Source organism: Eutrema salsugineum, unplaced genomic scaffold (genome assembly GCF_000478725.1).
Source record: "Eutrema salsugineum unplaced genomic scaffold, Eutsalg1_0 scaffold_6, whole genome shotgun sequence".
Taxonomy (NCBI): domain Eukaryota; kingdom Viridiplantae; phylum Streptophyta; class Magnoliopsida; order Brassicales; family Brassicaceae; genus Eutrema; species Eutrema salsugineum.
Window position 1 is genome coordinate 11,974,888 of NW_006256547.1, and position 21,684 is coordinate 11,996,571.

A 21,684-nucleotide genomic window follows, 5' to 3' on the forward strand; every position below is an offset into this window, starting at 1 on the left:
ATCCAGTTTCACAAAAGAGGCAAGTTCTTAGAGCTAAAAGATGATAAGAGATAAGATGATTAGGTTTTTTGGTCCTAAAATGTATTTATAGCAAAGGGAAAGTGTCGTGGGTCAGCCCGGAACAAACCGGGTACTGAGCCACCTTCTTGGGTTGATGGGTGAGTGCCACGGTGTGTCAGAGAGTGAAGCCGAGGTCTTTATGTCGAGGAGTGCACGTGAGTCAGGATCCAAATGAAGATCTCGTGAAGAACACGTCAAGAACATGCATGAACCCTATTCTTTGATCCATCTTCACGTGTGTGTTCTTGAGCCGTCTTGTTCTTGATTCTGGGTTTGTGACAAGGAACCTCGCCATAAAATGTCGCGGGGCTTGGTAGTCGAGGGGTTCGGGAGAACAGAGTCCGGCATGCACGCCGAGGCCATTACACCGAAGTGCACGTTCAACACTTAGACGTTTCCAGCTTCATCTCTTACGTGTGCATGCCTTGATCCCAACATGCCGAGGCATCGGCACGAGGTCTAGTCCAAAACACTCCCGAGATATGAGCCTTGACTTGAGCAATGTCGAGGTAATGATGCCGAGGCCTGAGAAAATACTTAGCGCGTATCGCAACTCATTTAGGCTCGTATCGACCATATTGCCTTCCGGAAGCAGTAACTTTCAACTCAAGACTCCAATTTCTCTGGGACCAGTTCCATAGTCAAGATGACTCAATAAGCTCGAACTTTGGTAAAGAAACCGTCGGAGCTTGGGAAGTGGAAGGCTTCCTGGATTTCACATCTTTTCACCGCATTGGAATCATCGGAAAATAAGCTTTTGGACCGATGTGAACTCCGGAGACCTTATCTTTCAAACCATTGCTCCGAATTGAGTGATTCCAAACGTTCGGGAAATTTCATTCACAGATCTCAAACTTTGATGAAGACCGGGCAGGCTGGTTCGGACCGGAAGGGCTCCGTCCTTCATGATCTTTGAATTTCGCTATTCGGTTCTCGGGTACGCGCAATACTGGTGCATCCTCCGGAAGCCATATCTTTCTCTTCACTCGTCCAAATTGGGGTATTTCCAACTGTTCTGGGATCTTTGTTTGATTATCTCCATCTTTGATAAAGACCCCGCCAACTGATTCGGACCGGAAGGTTCCCCGGATTGCTGATCTTTGAAATGCGCGGGCAAGGACAGGTTTTAACCGAGAAAAGCTTCCCGCGGTAAGGAAAATGACCGAGGGCTATGTACCGCGGTAAGCTTTTTAGCCGTAAAATTCCTCTCGCCTCGGCCAAAAACTTAACCCGAGGTAATTTGCACCCGATACTCGTCTTTGGTCGATTTTGGTCGATCGGTAAGGGTTTTGGCCGATAATGAGCGTTCGGTAAGCTTTTTGACCGAGGTTTCTGTCCAGCCAGTACGAGTTTTGGCCGAGAAATTCCTCCAAGCGTATCTCACCATTTTTGACCCTTTTCTTCACCGTTTTCTTTTCTGCTCCTCTTCTTAAGTTCCAAATGGCTCCCAAAGCACCTGATAAAGACTTCAAAACATGCAAAACTCTTTGGGACCTAATGCAAGCCCTAAATCCTATTTTGATGCCTAAAGACTCAATTTACATGGGAAAACACATGATAAGGACTCTAAAATGCAATCTAAATGATGTAAAATATAGACATATCAACTCCCCCACACTTGTCCTTTGCTTGTCCTCAAGCGAAAAGAACAAATGAGAGAGAGAGGTTGTAGTGCAGATGGAGCTCATATTTCCTTTTTAGAGAGAAGTGATCACAATAAGAACTCGGATTCATGCTCAAATATGCAATGCAAAGCTATACTCAGATATTTTCCAACTAAACCACGGAATCTCCACAAGTCATCATCTCATTCAACTCTTTCACATTCATTAAGTTCGTAACCGGTGAATCAAATGATGCAATGTTCAAATAGGCTGGCTTGGCTAGGGTAAGGTCATGAGATAAAAATGATCTCATCAATATTCAAGCGGGAGCAATGCAGCAAGGGATCTCTCTATGAACGACCAAACTTTGGCAGAATGCTAAAGGTAAAAAGCAACCTGTGCATACAAGGGCAAGACTCATCACACCCCACACTCCACTCAAAGCTTTCTCACTTGCTCACCCTCTCAAGATCCTCACTCTTCTCAATCGTATTCTTTTCACTAGGGGACTCACTTTTTGCTTTCATTCTCAAGTCTTGGAGTTCATTTATTCGCATAGCTCTTCTCTTTCACAGCGTATAACCACTTTTCTTTTTATTTTAGAACACTTGAGCCTTTTTGGCTTCTTTTCATTTCAGAGACTGAATTTTTATTTTAAAAACATCAGAGCTCATCTTTTCAAATCCAAGACTCAATTCTTTTTCTTTCATTCCCCTAGCTATTTTCACTTTCTCTTTTCCACTCAACTCACCTTTTTCCACTCACCAACAAGTCTTTTCCCCCACACTTATTCCTCGCCAGTACTCTTAGTTCCTTGATGTTGGAACATAGCACTCAATGAGACATGCCCTTGTCGCTCTAAACCTAACACTTTCTGCTAAGTTCGGTCCAAGGTGGCCTTACAATTCACACACAAACATTGGCTCGAAAGAAAGATGGGTTCAAGGTGAGGGAACTGATCCATGATGCGGATTCAGCTACTTGAGCTAAGGAAGGAGGGTGGTAAAAACAACGATTCTAGCTCAAGTATGTATATTGGTATCCACAAGCCTATTCAAGCAATGCATCAAAAGATATTTTCAATTCAAGTTCAGGGTTATCACTTAGTTAGAGTTGAGTGTAATTCAAACTTGCTTCTCAGATTCAAATCGTTTCAAGCTGTACAAGCACAGAATGAGTTTCACAAGCATATTTAGTTCAAGTTCTCAAGTGATTTACTCTCTAGGAAAAAAAATCTATCATTGCTCCTTACACTGATGCAATCCTACATGATGCAACTAGACTCGATCTTAGAATGCGAGATGCAACTAGAATGATGCATTTTTTTTTTTGTGAATTTTTTTTTAATTTTATCATATGTACTAAGCTAGATGAGACTCAAGAATGCAAAAGTCAAATAAGAACAAAGAAAACAAGATCAGAAAACACAAAGCTCCTCCCCCACACTTAAATAACACACTCCCTTGTGTTATAAAAGCGTGTGAGAGAAGTAAAAAGACAAACTAAACAAATGCAAGATGGTATATACAAGATGCATATTTACAAAGGTTTGAAGTCGATACCTCAGTCTGAGAGGTCTGATCCCAAGTAGTACGAGGGATTTGACGTTGAGCAGGAGGGTGTGGACTGACGTGGTGGGCTGCTCTCCGAGGGTTCCGGTAAGAAAGCTGTGGCAGGATCAATCCAGTCCTCTTTGCCTGGTGGAAACTCCGGGCTCCTCGCGTTTGAGCTTTCTCCGACCTCTTCTTGTGTAACTGGTGCGGTTGAGGTTGCCCAGGTCTTGTCCGGTGAGGATGGCCTGGCGAGTTGCTTGACTTTCTTTTTCAGGTGCCTTACACAGTCCACCAACGCATGAATGGTCTTGTCTTGCCACTTACACCACTTTTGGAGGGTGTTCACTCGCGAATACAGCTTCTTGGTGTGGTATTCAGGTTCACCCCACACGTATGGGTCAAAATGATATCGGTCTGCTCCAGTCCTTCTCTCAGCGTGACTTTGTTCCTCATTCTCACATCCGGCCGGGCCATTCTCGTTCTGAGGCTTGCTAGGTGCGGCTTTAGTGCACTTGCGCATTGGTGGATCAAGAGATGGGTTGTACAACTGGTCCTTAAGAACATAGAAGGAGACGTTGCACTGCTTATCGAGCATGGTGAGGCCTCGGTTAGGCAGTAGAACCTGTGTGCCGTCTCTGTGCATCAGTGTGAAGTTGTAAACCCATCTGTCTCCTGACTTCCCGCCAAAGAAACCACTTTTACTTAAGTATTGCTCATCAATGAGACTCGGCCTTGATGGTTAAAAAGGGAATATGAACCCTTGAGCTCTCAAAATCTTAGTGACAATCCAACCGTTCTGAAGCCTCCTTGCTCCTTTCTTCTTTCGGTCGCACCAGACATTGTGCCTGTAAGTAAGCATTTGAATCGCAAAGAACGCGCCTAAAGAGGGTGCATGCATTGGTCCTTGGAACTCCTTCTTGTTCTTCATTTGAGTGATGAGCGGCTTCAGTCCAAGTCCTAACAGTTCAAGCTCGGCTGTTTGAATAACACCAGGGTTATAGGTCGAGAAGAATGTACAGGCTAGAACTCGGTTGGTGTATCTGATCGCAGGGTTTCTGATGCAGCTCGTCTTGCTCTTGCCTCCCAAGTAAGGTCCAAAAGCGATTGTTTCCCACAGAGCAGCTAACTCTTCTTTTGGGTACACAAACTTGTCGAGCGAGCTTCCGTTCCTTTCAAAACCAAATATCTCATCAAGCTCCTTGAAACTGACCTTGTAGTGCACGCCTTCCATGTCAAACTCAATGTGGCCGAACCCTTTGCCATGTAAGCGCTTGGGATCTCTCTTGCGGTAGATGACAACCTCCAAAGTGGCAAGAAACTGTTGTGTGATCCCCTCGTAAGCAACATCGCTCATCATAAAGAACTCGGCCAATCCCATGTTTTGAAAGATCAGGGTAACATCGTCGAGTATCTCGAGCTTTCTCAACATCTCCACATCAGGGAACCGACCTTAAGCCACTCTTATAGAGTTAAAGTGGTCCAAGTACTCCTCAATAGTTGGAAAATGCTCTTCCTCGGGTTCGGGCTTCGGTTCCTTCTTGGTCTTCTTACCACAGTTGGCTTCATGAGGGACTAGGGCTCTGAACTCGTTGTCATCAGATCCAGCGGCTGCCAGCTTCCCATTCTTCCTTGATTCAAGAGCCGGCGCCGGAGTGAGATCGGTGTTCCTTGCTCGTTTAGCGGCTGGCTCACCATCGGGTCTTGCCGAGGGTTTCTTGCTTGTTCCTCCATTGCGTGCCACAGCCACGACTTTCCTTTTGTACCCTTCCCCTGGACCTCGCTTTTGTTCATCACATGAGCAGGAACAGTTCGTTCGCCAGTCATCTGCAGAGGGGATTCTCAAGGAAACCGTTAGAATCAAGTATACCGCTAAGCACATGTATCTAAGGATGACAAGAACAAAGCTTTTTCTCTAACAAGACCGGTCTTATAGATTCTTCAAACATCAAAGAGGTTAACAACAAGCTAGAATAACCGATGAGAGGCAAGATATCTAGACAGTTCAGCTCAACAACTCAGTTCACCATTTAAGCCGATTCCAAGCGTATTTTCTCAAGAATTTTAAAAACTCAAGAATAAATGATTTTCAGTGCAAAGACCAGTTTTTCATGTGTTGTCTATACTGGTGGAATTTTTTAAATTGTTCCCAAAGGCCGATATGTTCTAAAAGAATCGATTCACATTTTACAAACATTTAAGCTCGCAAAGAATGAAGGAAAAAGATGAGTTCTTTAAGATGCAAATACCTTTGGGAATCTAGGATTCAAGCTCAGTGAGATGCTTATGCAGAATAGACAACACCCCAACGAGTCTAAAGCGCTTGGAATCACGTGAAATGAATGAGAAATGAGAGAGTTGTGTTCGCGAAATGCAGAGAAAAGAGTGAAGAAGGCAAACTCTGCGTTTTAGCTCAGTATGGAGGCTGGTATGGGCTGGAGCGCGCTTTCCAGCTGGCATTTGGACTGTTGTGGGACTGGTCCCCCCTTCTGCTCCACCTCCAGCTGTTGACCGCGCCAAAAACCATCTTGACCGAGCGTTCAAATTCGAATTACCACGCAAAGCTTTCAAATTGACGCGGTATGGGAATGACATGGGCCGTACGGTCTAGAGTGATTTTTCTTGTTTTAACATGAGCGGCCTCGGCTTGTTCTACCACAAGGGCACCAAAACGAGTGGTTTGAGCTCATGCTAACGAGTAAATCTCCGTGGCCTCCAAGTCTTTTCCATAGACCGCGCAAAGCCCCTTTTTTCGATCTAAGTGTTCCAAGTGTTTGTGTTTTTGATCGTTCTTGAAACCGGGCACCTCCGCACGCTCCACCACAAGGGCATCATGCCGAGGTCACTTGTTTTAACGAAGAACACTTGGTGCTTGGGGGTTTAAACGGCCTGGCCTTGGTGTAAACTAGTCGTGGCCTCGGATCGAGGTTTTTGACCGTTTTAAGTGAACATCGCCCCTTGGTATAATTATACCGAGGTGTTTACACCGTGAGCCTCCCCCACACTTAGTCATTTCACTACAGCACTCTCAGACACGGCCATGATGAAAATGAGTCGAGGAGTTTAACTGAGGGTCTCAAGATTTTACTCGGTAAAAGGTGACCGCGGCATGAATATACCGAGGGTCGATACCGAGGCTATGAATAATTTTTGACTTAAATCATCAGGCCGTGTCTTTTTCAAGCCTTTTCTCACTTTCAGCCTCAAGGCTCACTGTCTAACTCCTGAAACACTTAACAAACCCTTCAAAAAGCTTCAAATAAAAAAAAAAAAAAAAAAAATGAAATATGTACAAGGATAAGCTTGGGGTGTCTCCCAAGAGCACTTTGTTTAACGTCGCTAAGTTTGACTTTTCATACCTTTTCAGGCTGATTCCGGTTCAAGAAGAGGAACTGAGGTAGCTCCCTCTCTTGTTTCTGATGCCAAGTAATGTTTTACCCTCTGACCGTTTACCACAAAGCCTTGTCCATCTTTTCCTTTTAACACGACGGCTCCATAAGGCCTTACTTCAAGAATTGTGAACGGACCGGACCACCTAGACCTCAGCTTCCCAGGGAATAGCTTAAGTCTTGAGTTAAACAACAAAACTTGGTCCCCTTCTTTGAACTCTCTCTTATGTATCTTCTTGTCATGGAGCGCCTTGGTCCTTTCCTTGTAAATTTTAGAGCTTTCAAAAGCGTCTAAACGGATCTCCTCAAGCTCATGGAGCTGTAAAACCCTCTTCTCTTGTGCGGTCTTAATGTCAAAGTTCAGAAGTTTTACTGCCCACAAGGCTTTGTATTCCAACTCAACTGGTAAGTGGCAGCTTTTCCCATAAAGCAAGTTAAACGGTGAGGTTCCAATGGGGGTCTTGTACGCGGTTCTGTAAGCCCACAAAGCATCATCAAGTTTCTTGCTCCAATCTTTCCTAGATGAGCTCACGGTTCTTTCCAAAATCGCCTTTATCTGTCGATTAGAAACCTCCACTTGGCCGCTGGTTTGCGGATGATAAGGGGTTGCCACCTTGTGCTTCACTCCGTGCTTCTTCAAAAGACTTTCGAGAGTCTTGTTAATGAAATGGCTTCCCACATCACTGATAACTACTCTTGGAACTCCCAAACCGTGGGAAAATGATACTCTTGAAGAGTTTTACCACCACTTTTGAATCGTTGGTCGGAGATGCGACCGCTTTAACCCATTTACTCACATAGTCAACCGCGACAAGGATATACTGGTTCCCGTATGAGCTTACAAAGGGACCCATGAAGTCAATGCCCCAACAGTCGAAGACCTCTACTTCAAAGATTGGGTTTTGGGGTATCTCATTCCTCTTTGACAAGCTTCACACCTTGAGACTACATCTTGAGCGTCCTTGAACATAGTCAGCCACCAGAAAACGCTTTGTAAAACTTTGGCAACCGTCTTGAATGCACCTAAGTGACCACCATACGATGAACCGTGGCACTCTTGTAGCACTGGATGGATCTCTTCTTCGGCCAAGCATCGCCTATAGAGATGGTCCTTGTTAAGCACGTAAAGATACGGCTCATCCCAATGATATCTCATCACATCACTAAAGAACTTCTTCCTCTGATAAGTATCAAGATCCGGTGGCTCTAAACCGCAAGACAAGTAGTTCACTAGATCCGCGAACCATGGAAGGCTTCTTTCCTTGATCGTGTTGGCTTCCTCCACTTCTAAGTAAGACCAGACTAACATGAGATGTTCCTCGGGTAAAGCATCATCTACGGGGACCTGTTCTTCAATCCTCAGCCTCGAGAGATGGTCTGCGCTCCCATTCTCAATTCCCTTCTTGTCGAATATCTCCATGTCAAATTCTTGGAGCAATAAGACCCATCTCAACAGCCTCGGCTTAGCGTCCTTCTTAGCCATCAGATACCTCAAGGCCGCGTGATCTGTGTTAACTGTGACCTTTGATCCCACTAGATAACTCCTGAATTTGTCAAATGCAAACACAATGGCAAGCATTTCCTTCTCGGTGGTGGCATACTTTTCTTGAGCCGAGTCCAAGGTGCGGCTTGCGTAGTAGATAACATGGAGCTTTTTATCTTTATTTTGCCCCAAAACAGCTCCCACGGCATAGTCAGATGCATCAGTCATCACTTCGAATGGTAGGGACCAATCGGGAGCTTGTACTATCGGTGCACTGATCAAGGCCTCCTTGATTCTCTTAAACGCTTCTTCACCCTCTTCATCAAAGATAAACTCCACTTCTTTGCACAATAGCCTAGTTAAGGGTCTAGCTATCTTGGAGAAATCTTTAATAAACCGCCTATAGAACCCTGCGTGGCTAAGGAAGCTTCTTATTCCTTTTACAGAATTCGGAGCTTGTAGGTTCACCATCACCTCGATCTTAGCCTTGTCCACCTCAATGCCCTTCTCTGATACCTTGTGTCCCAAGACAATGCCTTCTTGGACCATGAAGTGGCACTTCTCTCAGTTCAAGACAAGCCTATGCTCCTCACACCGCTTTAGAACCTGAGATAGATTAGCAAGACATTTGGAGAAAGAGGAGCCGTATACGGAGAAATCATCCATAAACACCTCAACTTTCTCTTCAATTAGATCAGAGAAAATGTGCATCATACATCTTTGAAAAGTGGCTGGTGCATTACCTAAACCAAAAGGCATTGATGATGAATGCCATACATCATAAGCGTAAGTGCCATAAGGACAGGTGAATGTCGTTTTCTCTTGATCTCGGGGGTTTATGGGTATCTGAAAGAACCCCGAGTATCCATCAATAAAAAAAAATAAGGATGATTAGCTAGCCGTTCAAGCATTTGATCAATGAATGGTAAAGGAAAATGATCTTTTCTTGATGCAGAATTCAATTTCCTATAGTCAATGCACATGCGATGGCCGGTTATAGTTCTTTGGGCTATGAGTTCATCCTTATCGTTTTTCACCACCGTGATCCCTCCTTTCTTGGGCACAACGTGTACAGGAGATAGCCACCGAGAGTCAGAGATTGGATATATTATCCCTGCCTCAAGGAGCTTTAGTATCTCCTTCTTAACCACTTCTTTAAGGTTCGGGTAAGGCGGCGTTGGTGCTCAACAGAGGACATTGTTTGGTCCTCTAGGTGGATCCTGTGGGTGCATATGTCAGGAGAGATCCCTCTAATATCAGCCAAAGAATACCCTATGGCCCTCCTGAACTTTCTTATTTCACTAAGCAATGCACGTTCTTCATGCTCAAGCAAGCTATCGTTTATGATCACAGGAAAAGTGGAGTTTAGACCCAAGAACGCATACCTGAGCCCTGTTGGTAGAGGCTTGAGCTCAACAGGGGGTGCATCAGCCTCATTCCAATCGGCATCAAAGCTGCATTGACCCGGAACAGCTTCCTCGGCTTTTTATTTGTTCTCGCGCGGTTCACCATCGGCCTCGGCACAAGCTGTCACGGCCATGATATCCCGAGGTGTCTCCTCTGTACCCTTGGACCCCTCGCTGTCTAAAATGTCGAGGCCACTCTTCTTGAGCTCTAGAAACCTCGCATCAGCTCCAAGTTCCCTAGGTTGGTCCAAAAGAAGCTTGTACACCTCGCTTTCATCGTTCAAGTATCCGTGCTCGCTTTGTTCCTGTGTTAAGACCACTTGTAACAGGTCTTCTGCGTTTAACTCCTCTAGGAGCTCATCAGCTAGCTCCTCCATTACTTCCACATAGAAAACCTGACCTCCAATGGTCGGTTTCTTCATCATTTCCTTCACGTTGAACTTCATAGTCTCGGAACCGATGTGTAGTTCAATCATGCCCCCTCTCACATCGATTATGGCTCCTGTGGTTGCTAAGAACGGTCGGCCCAAGAAGATGGGGTCTAATGGTTCCTCGTCCATCTCAAGAACTATGAAGTCCGTGGGGATTTCTATCTCACCGATCCTCAAAGGTAAATCCTCAAGCAAACCCACCGGTAACCGAACCGATCAATCAGCTAATACAAGAGAGATCTTAGTCGGCTTGTAACTTTTGTATCCCAATCTCTTGGCCACCGTGTAAGGCATCAAGCTCACAGAAGCTCCAAGATCACATAAACAGTTTGAGAACTTCAAGTGGCCTAAAGCACACGGCAAAGTAAAGCTGCCCGGATCGGATAGCTTTCTTGGTATAGATCTTCTTTGTATTATGGCGCTGCACTCATGGCTCAATATTACCATACCCTGGAGCTGCTTTGTCTTGTTGAGGATTGCGTCCTTTAGAAACTTTCCAAGCTGAGGTATAGCTAACAAAGCATCTATGATGGGTAAGGTAAGTTGCGTGTTCTCCAAGTGTTTCTCAAAGACCGCCTTGGCTTTGTCTAGGATTTTCTTTTTGAAACGCCCTGGGAATGGTATCTTGGGTTGGTAAGGTGGTGGTGGGACGTAGGGCTTTTCAAGCTCAGTTGTCTTTTCCATCTCTTTCCCTTTGTCTTTAACCGGTTCTTTCTCAAAAACTTCTTCTTTAAGCGCATCATCTAAGGCTGCCTCCCCCTCTAATTGCTCATTGGCCTCAATGAGCTTTGTCTTAGGCACTGGAGCTTGTAGTTCCTTACCACTTCTTAATGTGATGGCGTTCACATACTCCTTGGGGTTTGGCTCCGGCTTACCTGGTAAAGCCGGGCCTCTTGATGATGTAGAAGCTTGGTTTTGCTTAAGCTCTCTGATATCTTGCTGCATTGTCGCGTGCTGGCTCTCCACTCTCTGCTGGCCCTGTAACAGTTGCTGTAAAATCCCACAGACATCGGTTCCCATCTGATTCTGACCCGTTCCCTGAATCTGTTTCTGATAACCCATCGGCAGCGGATTGAACCCTGGCGGAAACTTGTGTTGCTATGGTTGGCTTGTGAAGTTGTTACCCTGAGCCGCTTGATTTTGCTTAGTGTAGCCTTGCTGTTGCCCATTGAACTGTTGCTTGGGCTGAAAGGTATTCTGAAAAGGAGCCTTTTGAGCATAGCTTTGTTGTTGTTGTTGTGCAGGGTACACTTGGTCTTGAGGGTTAGCTACATTTGGGTTTCGGTATGAGAGGTTTGGGTTACTGTTGTAGTTGTTAAACCGCTGATACCTCTGCTGATTCTCTATGTAGTTCAGCTCCTCTTGAGTTAGACCATCTTCATTAACATTGTCAAAACTTGGCCCTTGCTCATCAAATTCGCCTACAAAGTGTATTGGCTTTTGAGTCGCCATTAAAACTTTGTCAAGCTTGCTTTGAAGCTCTCTTATATCCTTCTTCATGCGCTGTTCGTCACTAGATCCCTCTGAACGGTTTGCTCTATCAAAATCCTCTCCATACGTGTCATTAGACATGGCTAGGTTTTCCACTAGTTCCATTGCCGCATTGATCTCTTTCCCAAGAAAATTTCCATTTGAGGCTGTATCGAGTTGGTTTCTGATCTTGGGGAGTGCACCTCGGTATAAAGTACTCAAGAGGGATGCCTCTAAGAAGTCGTGGTGTGGGCATTGGTTAGTATAGCTCCTAAACCGTTCCCAGGCCTCACTAAAGCTCTCGTTGTTGTGTTGCGTGAAACTTGAGATCTGATTCCTGAGCTTAGCCGTGCGTGATGTAGAAAAGAACTTTGATAAGAACGCCAATTTACACTGCTCCCATGTTTGTATAGAACCCCTCGGGAGGTTCTTTTCCCACTGGTGAGCTTTATCACCGAGGCAGAATGGGAAAAAGCGTATCTTGAAGCTATCTTCTGAAACGCCATTGATCTTGGTTAAGTCGCAAACCCGATCAAACTGATCTAGATGCTCTAGAGAGTCTTCTCCGGCAAGACCGTGAAACTTCGAGTTCTGCACCATATTGAGCAGGGAAGCTTTAACTTCAAAGTTGTTATTTTGAACCGGTGGTGCTGAATCCCGGCTCTATATTGGTGCGCATTAGCTCGGTCGTTTTCTCCAACAAATACCGGAGGAGGTTGTCTCTGAGCTTGTGGCGGTGGCGGATGAACATGGTGGGCCTGTTGCTCGTTTCTATTCGCTTGTTGTTGGTTTTGCTGAGCAAGCCTCTCGTTTCTTTGAGCCTGTTGTTGGTTAACGTAGGCTTGTTGTTCATTTCTTCCTGCCTGTGCCTGATTAGCCTGAGCCTGGTGCTCGGCTTCTGGAGCCTGTTGCTCGATCCTTTGCTGTTCTGCCATTCCAATTCTTTCAAAATGCCGTTCTCTCTCGCGAGCTCGCCTCTCAATCCTGTTGATGTTATTGTCGTATGGTAAAGGCGGTTCTGTGCTGCGAGACCTGGTTTTCATGCACCTGAAATCAAAACAAGAACTTGCAAAAGAGTCAGTAAAACAAAAGAAAGTAAAGTCTTGATCTTAAGAACAAATAAGAGACTAATGCTCCCACAAGTTAGCAACGGCGCCAATTGATAACTAAGAGTTTTCACTCTTTAAAGAGGTTATCAATACCCCTGTCCTCGTAGTACAAGGGGTTATCAAACCAAACTTGTAGTGGAGACACTAATCTATATTACTTGTGATCTTAAGTCAAGAGAGAATGATAAAGGTTTTAGCTAAACTAATTACAAGTGAATGAGCATAAAAATGAAGCAAGAGATGAGATTTAAAGTAAGTAAAGATGCAAATGACAAGCAAAAGATTCGGATGATGATAATATGTGATAAAGGCAGAAGCTTTAGACAGGATATTTGACTCGGGTGCTTCCAAGCTAAACTAATGGGTTAATGAATCATTTTATCAAGCAATTTCATTTAACTTTGAACCAAGGCATGTTAATCTTCTCATGAAAGTATTAAACATCTAAACTGATCCTCTTTCATACCAAAATCCCTTTTGAGAAGCACGAATCAGTCAGCAATAAGATTCAGTTCAAAAATGTTATTTAAGAGAACAAACTATCACTCTCGCGATGAAAGACTCTTAAACCCTTAACTGAGTGGTTCAGACATTTCTACAAACACTTTTGATGCGAGATATGTCTCAGATCTGAACCTCAAGTGATGTGCTTGGATCCAGCCTAGAGATCTTGTTGGTTAAGGAATGAAACATGCAAGACTAGACACCTATCCCACTAATCTATCTTGAAAGCACCCTAATCTACCTATCTAAAGCCGCTTAAACGACTACTCACTGATCATAACGAGCTCACTAAGTCCCTTGCAAGACGTGTAGCTAGTCATGATAAGGAGTTTTACACTGGATGATAAAAGAGATAAAAAAAGAACAAGATTCTGATGCAAAAACGAGATATCAAATTAGATTAATCCAGTTTCACAAAAGAGGCAAGTTCTTAAAGCTAAAAGATGATAAGAGATAAGATGATTAGGTTTTTTGGTCCTAAAATGTATTTATAGCAAAGGGAAAGTGTCGCGGTTCAGCCCGGAACAAACCGGGTACTGAGCCGCCTTCTTGGGTTGATGGGTGAGTGCCACGGTGTGTCGGAGAGTGAAGCCGAGGTCTTTATGTCGAGGAGTGCACGTGAGTCAGGATCCAAATGAAGATCTCGTGAAGAACACGTCAAGAACATGCATGAACCCTAGTCTTTGATCCATCTTCACGTGTGTGTTCTTGAGCCGTCTTGTTCTTGATTCTGGGTTTGTGACAAGGAACCTCGCCATAAAATGTCGCGGGGCTTGGTAGTCGAGGGGTTCGGGAGAACAGAGTCCGGCATGCACGCCGAGGCCATTACACCGAAGTGCACGTTCAACACTTAGTCATTTCCAGCTTCATCTCTTACGTGTGCATGCCTTGATCCCAACATGCCGAGGCATCGGCACGAGGTCTAGTCCAAAATACTTCCGAGATATGAGCCTTGACTTGAGCAATGTCGAGGTAATGATACCGAGGCCTGAGAAAATACTTAGCGCGTATCGCAACTCATTTAGGCTCGTATCGACCATATTGCCTTCCGGAAGCAGTAACTTTCAACTCACGACTCCAATTTCTCTTGGACCAGTTCCATAGTCAAGATGACTCAATAAGCTCGAACTTTGGTGAAGAAACCGTCGGAGCTTGGGAAGTGGAAGGCTTCCTGGATTTCACATCTTTGCACCGCATTGGAATCACCGGAAAATAAGCTTTTGGACCGATGTGAACTCCGGAGACCTTATCTTTCAAACCATTGCTCCGAATTGAGTGATTCTAAACGTTCCGGAAAGTTCATTCACAGATCGCAAACTTTGATGAAGACCGGGCAGGCTGGTTCGGACTGGAAGGGCTCCGTCCCTCATGATCTTTGAATTTCGCTATTCGGTTCTCGAGTACGCGCAATACTGGTGCATCCTCCGGAAGCCATATCTTTCTCTTCACTGGTCCGAATTGGATGATTCCAACTGTTCTGGGATCTTTGTTTGATTATCTCCATCTTCGATACAGACCCCGCCAACTGATTCGGACCGGTAGGTTCCCCGGATTGCTGATCTTTGAAATGCGCGGGCAAGGACAGGTTTTAACCGAGAAAAGCTTCCCGCGGTAAGGAAAATGACCGAGGGCTATGTACCGCGGTAAGCTTTTTAGCCGTAAAATTCCTCTCGCCTCGGCCAAAAACTTAACCGGAGGTAATTTGCACCCGATACTCGTCTTTGGTCGATTTTGGTCGATCGGTAAGGGTTTTGGCCGATAATGAGCGTTCAGTAAGCTTTTTGACCGAGGTTTCTGTCCAGCCGGTACGAGTTTTGGCTGAGAAATTCCTCCAAGCGGTTCTCACCATTTTTGACCCTTTTCTTCACCGTTTTCTTTTCTGCTCCTCTTCTTAAGCTCCAAATGGCTCCCAAAGCACCTGATAAAGACTTCAAAACATGCAAAACTCTTTGGGACCTAATGCAAGCCCTAAATCCTATTTTGATGCCTAAAGACTCAATTTACATGGGAAAACACATGATGAGGACTCTAAAATGCAATCTAAATGATGTAAAATATAGACATATCAAACGGACTGAAGAAACGGCTCGATGCTAAAAAAGGACGTTGGGCGGATGAGTTATAGGGAGTGTTATGGTCTCACAGAAAAACTCCGAGACGAGCTACAGGAGAAACCCCCTTTGCTCTAGTTTACAGAGCAGAGTGCGTTATTCCACCCGAAGTAGATTTCCCAGAAATTCGCCGAAGACTTCTCCCCGGACAAGAAGGCTTAAATCATCTAATAATGTTAGACGAGCTGGACTTAGTGAACGAACATCGCGATCAAGCATTGATAAGACTTCAAAATTATCGACACGCAACGGCGAGGTATTATAACAAGAATGTCCGAAGTCGACGGTTCAAAGAAGATGACTTGGTACCACGGAAAGTTTTTCAGAACACCGCAGAAAGGAACGCAGGAAAGCTGGGGGAAAATTGGGAAGGACCTTATAAAATTACCAAGGTAGTCCGACCCGGAGTTTATGAGCTAGAAAACGTGGAAGGAGCCCCGATCCCGAGATCCTCGAATGCGATGCATCTGAAGAAATATTATCATTAGGCAGCATCAACCGACAACTCTGAACTACGAGACGGCTTGATCCCTGAAAAGGGTACGTAGGCAGCCTATCTTCGGATGGGTTCAGCTGTCCCCCCTCCTAAAACGGTGGGGGGGGGGGAGGGGAGTGGGTATGTATACGTCATACTTCCCTTTTATAATTACAAGAATAATTTTACGATTTTCTTCGGATTTCTGTCTAATTTTTTTTTTTTAAAACAAAAAATAGATTTGCTACTCATCTGATTTCTTTCGCAACTTAAGTTAATTTTCTTGAGCATTTTCTTTATAACATTCAACATCTCATATCCGCATTTCCTATCTCGTTGCTGGCCACAAAAGATAAGCTAAAAACAAATTCTCTAAACGAATTTTAACCACTTCAATGACATCCTTCATAGGATAACAGCGCGCTATATAAATTTTCTGATCGATCCCTCAATAGTTTACGGATGAGTAAGCCGATACACATCGCAAATCTTAAACACTTAAACCCGATACACATCGGTTATCAACATCTCGGAAGCAACACCGAGCCGTTTTCACAACGCTCTTTATATACTACGAGTTCTGAGAGTAGAAACTATACGATCGAAAAATCATAAATAAACGCAAGGATCAAGCAATTCAATAAGTCCTAAAACCGATATCATCTGCCGTCAAGGCATAAGTGATTCTGAGCACCTCGGCTCGGCAAAAGAAACAAAACCAACAGAACATAGTTCAGAAGTAGCATAAGCGGATAAAGCCATCCAGGCAACAAAGTCTAAAGCAAAAAACAAAAAAAAAAACAACAAAACAGAAGGAAAACAATGTGTTACACCAACCGCGGAAATCACTCTCTCGGAGACCTCCCAGAACTCCTCCTCTCTTCGACAAGCTTGGCGACTCGCAGCGTCCCGATGTTGGAGCCCGTCGGCTCGGACACACCAACCAACTGTGCAACAGCCTCCACCGATTCATTCCCGAGGTTAGCTCCAACCGAATCCTCGGAAACAGGACTCAAGGTTAGCTCGCATCTAAGGGAAGTAGCGATCCTCTCGAATCCCTCGTCGGCTCCCACCAAGTCGACTCGCCACTGTTTCAGCTTCTCCGCTTCGGCGTCAAGAGTTGGAGCATCGTCCTTCTTGAGGAGCTCGATGAGCTGTAGGTTGCAGTCAATCTGCGCAAGATCCAACTCATTTTCCTTCGCATCGGCCAAATCTTTAAGGTTCTTCTCCGCGCTGCTGAGACGGCCTCGCATCTTCTCGGTCAGGTCTCTCCTCACAGATTTTACTGCTCTCTTGATGTTCGCCTCGTGAAGAGCATCTTTCTCGGTCAATTGCCTCTGCAAAGACGCAATATCGGCATCCTTCTTAGCTTTTGATTCCTCGAGACAAACAGCCATATCGGTGGCCTTAACACACTCGTCCTTCAACATCTTCTTCTCCGCCTCGAGAGCTTTGATCCGAGCTTTAGCCTGAGCCATGGCAGAGGAAAATTTCCGCTCGGCCTCATCCATTTTATCTGAAGCATGACAGCGTCCTTCCTCGCCTCATCAATTCGTCGTTGATCCTTGCGAGCATCCGCTTTGTATCCCACGATCATCTTGTTTATCGAAGCCAAAACTGCAAAAAAAAAAAAAAAAAAACGCAAGTGTGAAACGCGAGCCAATACTTAAACAAAACGAGCTAAAGTTTCGAAAAATTACCTTGGTGCCTCGCTGCGACATACTCGCGTAAGACTTTGCTTTCATAAGCGAATCCGCGGGCGGTAACCGAACCCCTTTGTTGTTGATCTTCGACAGGAGAGTTGCCGAAGCGGAAGCATCATCGACGACGGAAGGAGCGACTTCTCCGTCTATCAGTATGGTGCGCTTTTTCCGCGAGCGGCAATTTCTTTTTCCTTGTAACCTTCCGAGGCAGAACGCTTCCGATTCGAGCCACCTTTGTGCTTCGTCAAGACAGAAGCGGAGGGCATGATCGGCTCGCTAAACCCAAGACGACGACGCGACCCTCACTACCAGACGCGTGGACCTCGGACGATCCAGTGGCACCCTTTCCCGATGAAGGGGTCTCGGGAGTCTTCCCCGAAACATCGGCATCAGTCGGGTTCGTCTCGACGGCTTTAGGAACTTCGCCCGCACTCTCGGCATTCACCTCGTTAAGCGCCGAAGGGGTCGGCTCGGCCTGGACGGTCGACGTCTCCTTCTCTTGGGCTCGGCTTGCCTGCTCCTTGTCGGCTCTTTCCTTTTTGTCAAGAATAGATAAACGCGCCATTCTCCCGATCGTGTCGTCCGACAAAGTAGAAGAATCCGAACTAACAGGGGCTCCGGCAAGTAAGGCTCTCGCTTTCTCGACTCTCCCAAACGAGAAATGCTTCGTCCAATTAACTTTACGGGCAGCGAGAATTTCCTTGGTTTGAGCGATGTCTTTGGGAACTGGCGGGAGCAGATCGCGAACTGCAAACATAAAAAGGCAAAAGAAAACGTTAGTATCGGAAGTAAAAACAAAGCGAGCCAAGAACTACGAGCAAATTACCAAGTGGTCCCCAATCCGTCTTGGTTAAATTAAGAAAGTCGTTCCCGACAGAAGCCTCATCCACATGAACTTAGAAAAAATAATCGTCCCAAGAATTATCTTTGTTTGGAAATCCCCCGATTATACTCCAAGATCTCTTGTTCGAAATGTAATATCTTCCCGGTTTCGAAGATCGTCGAATCTCCAAAAAATTACGAAAATGGTTAACTCCGATGTCGATACCGCATTCGTAGCCTCGAACCAAAATACTGATCATATGCCGAAGACCCCGTGGCATGATCTGCCCCAGCAAGATCTCATGCAGCCAAAGATATCGCAAAATTGGCTCGGGTAGAGGGAACCACTGGTAACATAACTCGAAAAAGCACTCGTAGGCTGTGAAATGGTTCGGCGGGGGTTCATCGGCACGATCAAAGGGTTCGGGCGCAACGAATTCGACCGCCTCGGAAATCCTGCAACGCTGCCTTAGCTTATGTAGCGATTCCTCGGTCAAAAGAGATGAACCAGGCGGATCCGGTTTCTTCTTTTTAACCTTTCGGAGCTTTGAGGCTTCGAGGGGCCTACCCCAAACTTTGCCATCACGGTTTCAAGTTCCCGTCTAGCCGCGATAGGATCGAAATCGAAATCCTAGGGCTCAGGTTTTACGCTATCAGACAAGTTCATCAATTTGGCATCTCGAGAAATCCGAACCCAAAAGCGGACTCGGAATCTCGGCGTGAAACGGAACTCGCAAAATCGGCAGGAGATCTCGGCTCGCTCTGTTCCGACATCTCGGGTTATGGAAGATTGATGGAAGAGAAAACAGGAAATTGTCATGGGAGGATCGGGAAATTTAATGGTGGATCGGGAGATCGACAAACCGATCGGAAACATTAAAAACTCACCGCACCCCGAGTAAAACCCTAGGTGGGGCGGCGGCTAAAAAAAAAAAAGAGAAAGAGAGCTAAAAAAAATCGAGAAAGAGAAAAGAGAGACCGAAGAAAGAGTACCTTATGAGGTTTTGAAGAAGTGAAGAGATTGTGAGAATGAAGGGGGGGGGGAGCTCGCCTATATATAGAAATCTGGGTGTGGGTCCCGCGACAAATACTGGGCTTGGAAAATAAAGCCCAAGCCCGAGCTTCTTAAAAAAAATATACAAAAATGGTCTTTCTTTCGAAAGCAAAGCCCAAGCTCGGTATAATCACATTTAAAAGTGGCTCGGAACTCGCTATGAAGATCTTTCTTTCGACAAAATTTGCCAACTTGCATATTCAGTAAAAAAAAAAAAAAAAAAAATCGCGACATCATTCAACAACAATAGTTCACCGAGCCACGCTAACGCCTCGACGAAACAAGCCAGCTCGGCAACTCTAGCCGAAGATCGTTCTCGCCTCGGCAAAATCAATCAGCTCGGCAACTTTAGCCGAAGTTCTTCCTCGCCTCGGCAAAATTAGTTAGCTCGGCGACATTCGCAAACATTTTTCGCTTCGCTCGGCGGCGTTTGCTACAGTGTCCGTCATTTCGCTTCGGCCACTCAATCCATTTAAGCTCCCTTCGCTTTGGCTCGGTAAAGACTGGAGCAGAATTTTATCTCGGCTCGTCAAGCGCTCTTTTGGCCCGGCAAAACCAAAAAAAAAAAACAACAAAACAAAAAATCGAGCTGAGCCAAAAGCCTCGACAAGGAGATTTATCGTATGATCCGGCAGTTAACCTCGGCTTCGTTAATTTAATCTCGACATCTTCGTATACGAAACTGACGAGCTGGGGGAAAACTGTTGGGGTCGGTTTTCACCCCCACGAGTTTAACTGCTCGAAAAAAGACTAAGTGTCGGAATCGGGTTTCGAAAAGTTCAAGACCATGATTTTGGTGAGAGGAATCGAACCAAATAAGCAATTAAACCGAGCTGATTCGGATTTGATCTCAGACCGAGCTGAACCAAAAGATGGTTCGGTTAAACCGAGCCAAATCAGAGGCTTTCGATCCGACCGAGCCAAACCAGGGAGAGTATAGAACTGAACCGAGCCGGGTCAAGTTCGGAAGATCTTCCCGCATACTTCAGTCGAAGAGCAATCCCATAAACAAAGTGTATTGGGCCAAGCCAAAGGGTAGGAAGCATTGATGGGCCGAGCCGAGTAACCGCGAAGATCCAGTAAACGAGCCCAAGAGGACTTTACCCTAAGAAGGATCGAAGTCGTCAGCCGCACAAGAGAAAAGGAAAAATTCCGAGAATCTTGGGAGAAAATCTCGGCTAGGCGGTTTGTAGATTTAGTATAAATAGTCGATGTAATTCTCTAATTATGTAACTTTTACGCAATCACAGAAACCCTAAGCAATAAAACTACTTTTCGATCTTTGTTCTTGAGATTTTCACTTAGAAGCTTTAGATCCCTCTTTTTCCTTAACAAATATTGATTGTGCAAGTTTCGACACACACACCTGAACAAAGCTTGTTAGAGGTTTAAGTGTTTTTCATCATGAGAGTGATTGTTTAATGCTTAAATAACTTATTAGAATGATTCTTAATGCTTGTTAATTAATGCTTCTCAAATGGAAATTTGGTATGAAAGAGGATTAGCATAGGAGTTTAATGCCCTCATGAGAGGATTATATTACTTAAGAGTGTATGTTAAATGGTTTTGCTTGATTGTTTGTTCATTTAACTCTCTAGTTTAGCATTAAAGCACCCTAACCATCTATCTTGTCTAAGACCTTTCCCTCATCATATTCATATCATCATCACTTGTTTATTGTTATTGCTTGCTTTTGTTTACTTTAATCACTTGTCATTGTCTTGTTCAGTTTTCAGTTTAAGCACTTGTTACTAACCAAACCACTTGTATTGCTTGAATTAAGAAACTATCTCATAGATAAGTGTCTAAACAACATTGTTGGATTGATAATCCCTTATCCTACAACTGATAAAGGGGACTGATAACCTCCTTAAGGGCCTGAAAACTCTAAGTTATCAATTGTCGCCATTGCCAAAGTGTGGTCTTAACATTTGTCTTTGATACTTTTCTTGAGATCAAGCCTGTTTTACCTTTTGTTTTACTGAGTAAACTCTTAAAGTGCTGAAGTTTCAGGTTTATGTTACATAGAACAAGGACTAGAAGCAGGAGTTGTGAAGCAGCTGAACCCTTTATTGACAACATAAACCTGCTGGATAGAAGAGGCAAAAGTGAAAGGGACAGAGCTGTTCACCAAGAAGGAGAAGATCATCTTCAGCAGTTGGATATGGAGCATCAAGCGGAACACGCTGAGCATCAGGCTCAAGTAAATGTGGCTCAAGCTGAGCTGAGAGGAATTAGCAGCAAGCGTATGTGAATCAGAACATGGCACAAAGAAATGAACGCCAAGCTCAGCAGAACCAGCAGCAAGCTAACAGGAATGAGCAGCAGTCTCACAACATTTCTCAGCACAAGCCAGAAGCTCCAAGGCGACAAGAACCTCCACAAGTCTTTGTTGGTGAAAACGATGGAGTCAATGCACACTAATACCGAGCAGGGATTCAGGCTCCACCAGTTCAGAATAATAACTTTGAGGTGAAGGGTTCTTTTCTCAACATGGTTCAGAACTCTAAGTT

General features: G+C 44.9%; 1 non-coding gene across 1 annotated transcript; it reads left to right on the forward strand.

Moving 5' to 3' along the window:
- The first annotated feature begins 11,631 nt into the window (after positions 1-11,631).
- LOC112083574 lies at positions 11,632-11,738 on the forward strand. Its single transcript, XR_002897710.1, has one exon. It is a non-coding gene; the product is annotated as a small nucleolar RNA R71 (small nucleolar RNA).
- The last annotated feature ends 9,946 nt before the right edge of the window (positions 11,739-21,684 follow it).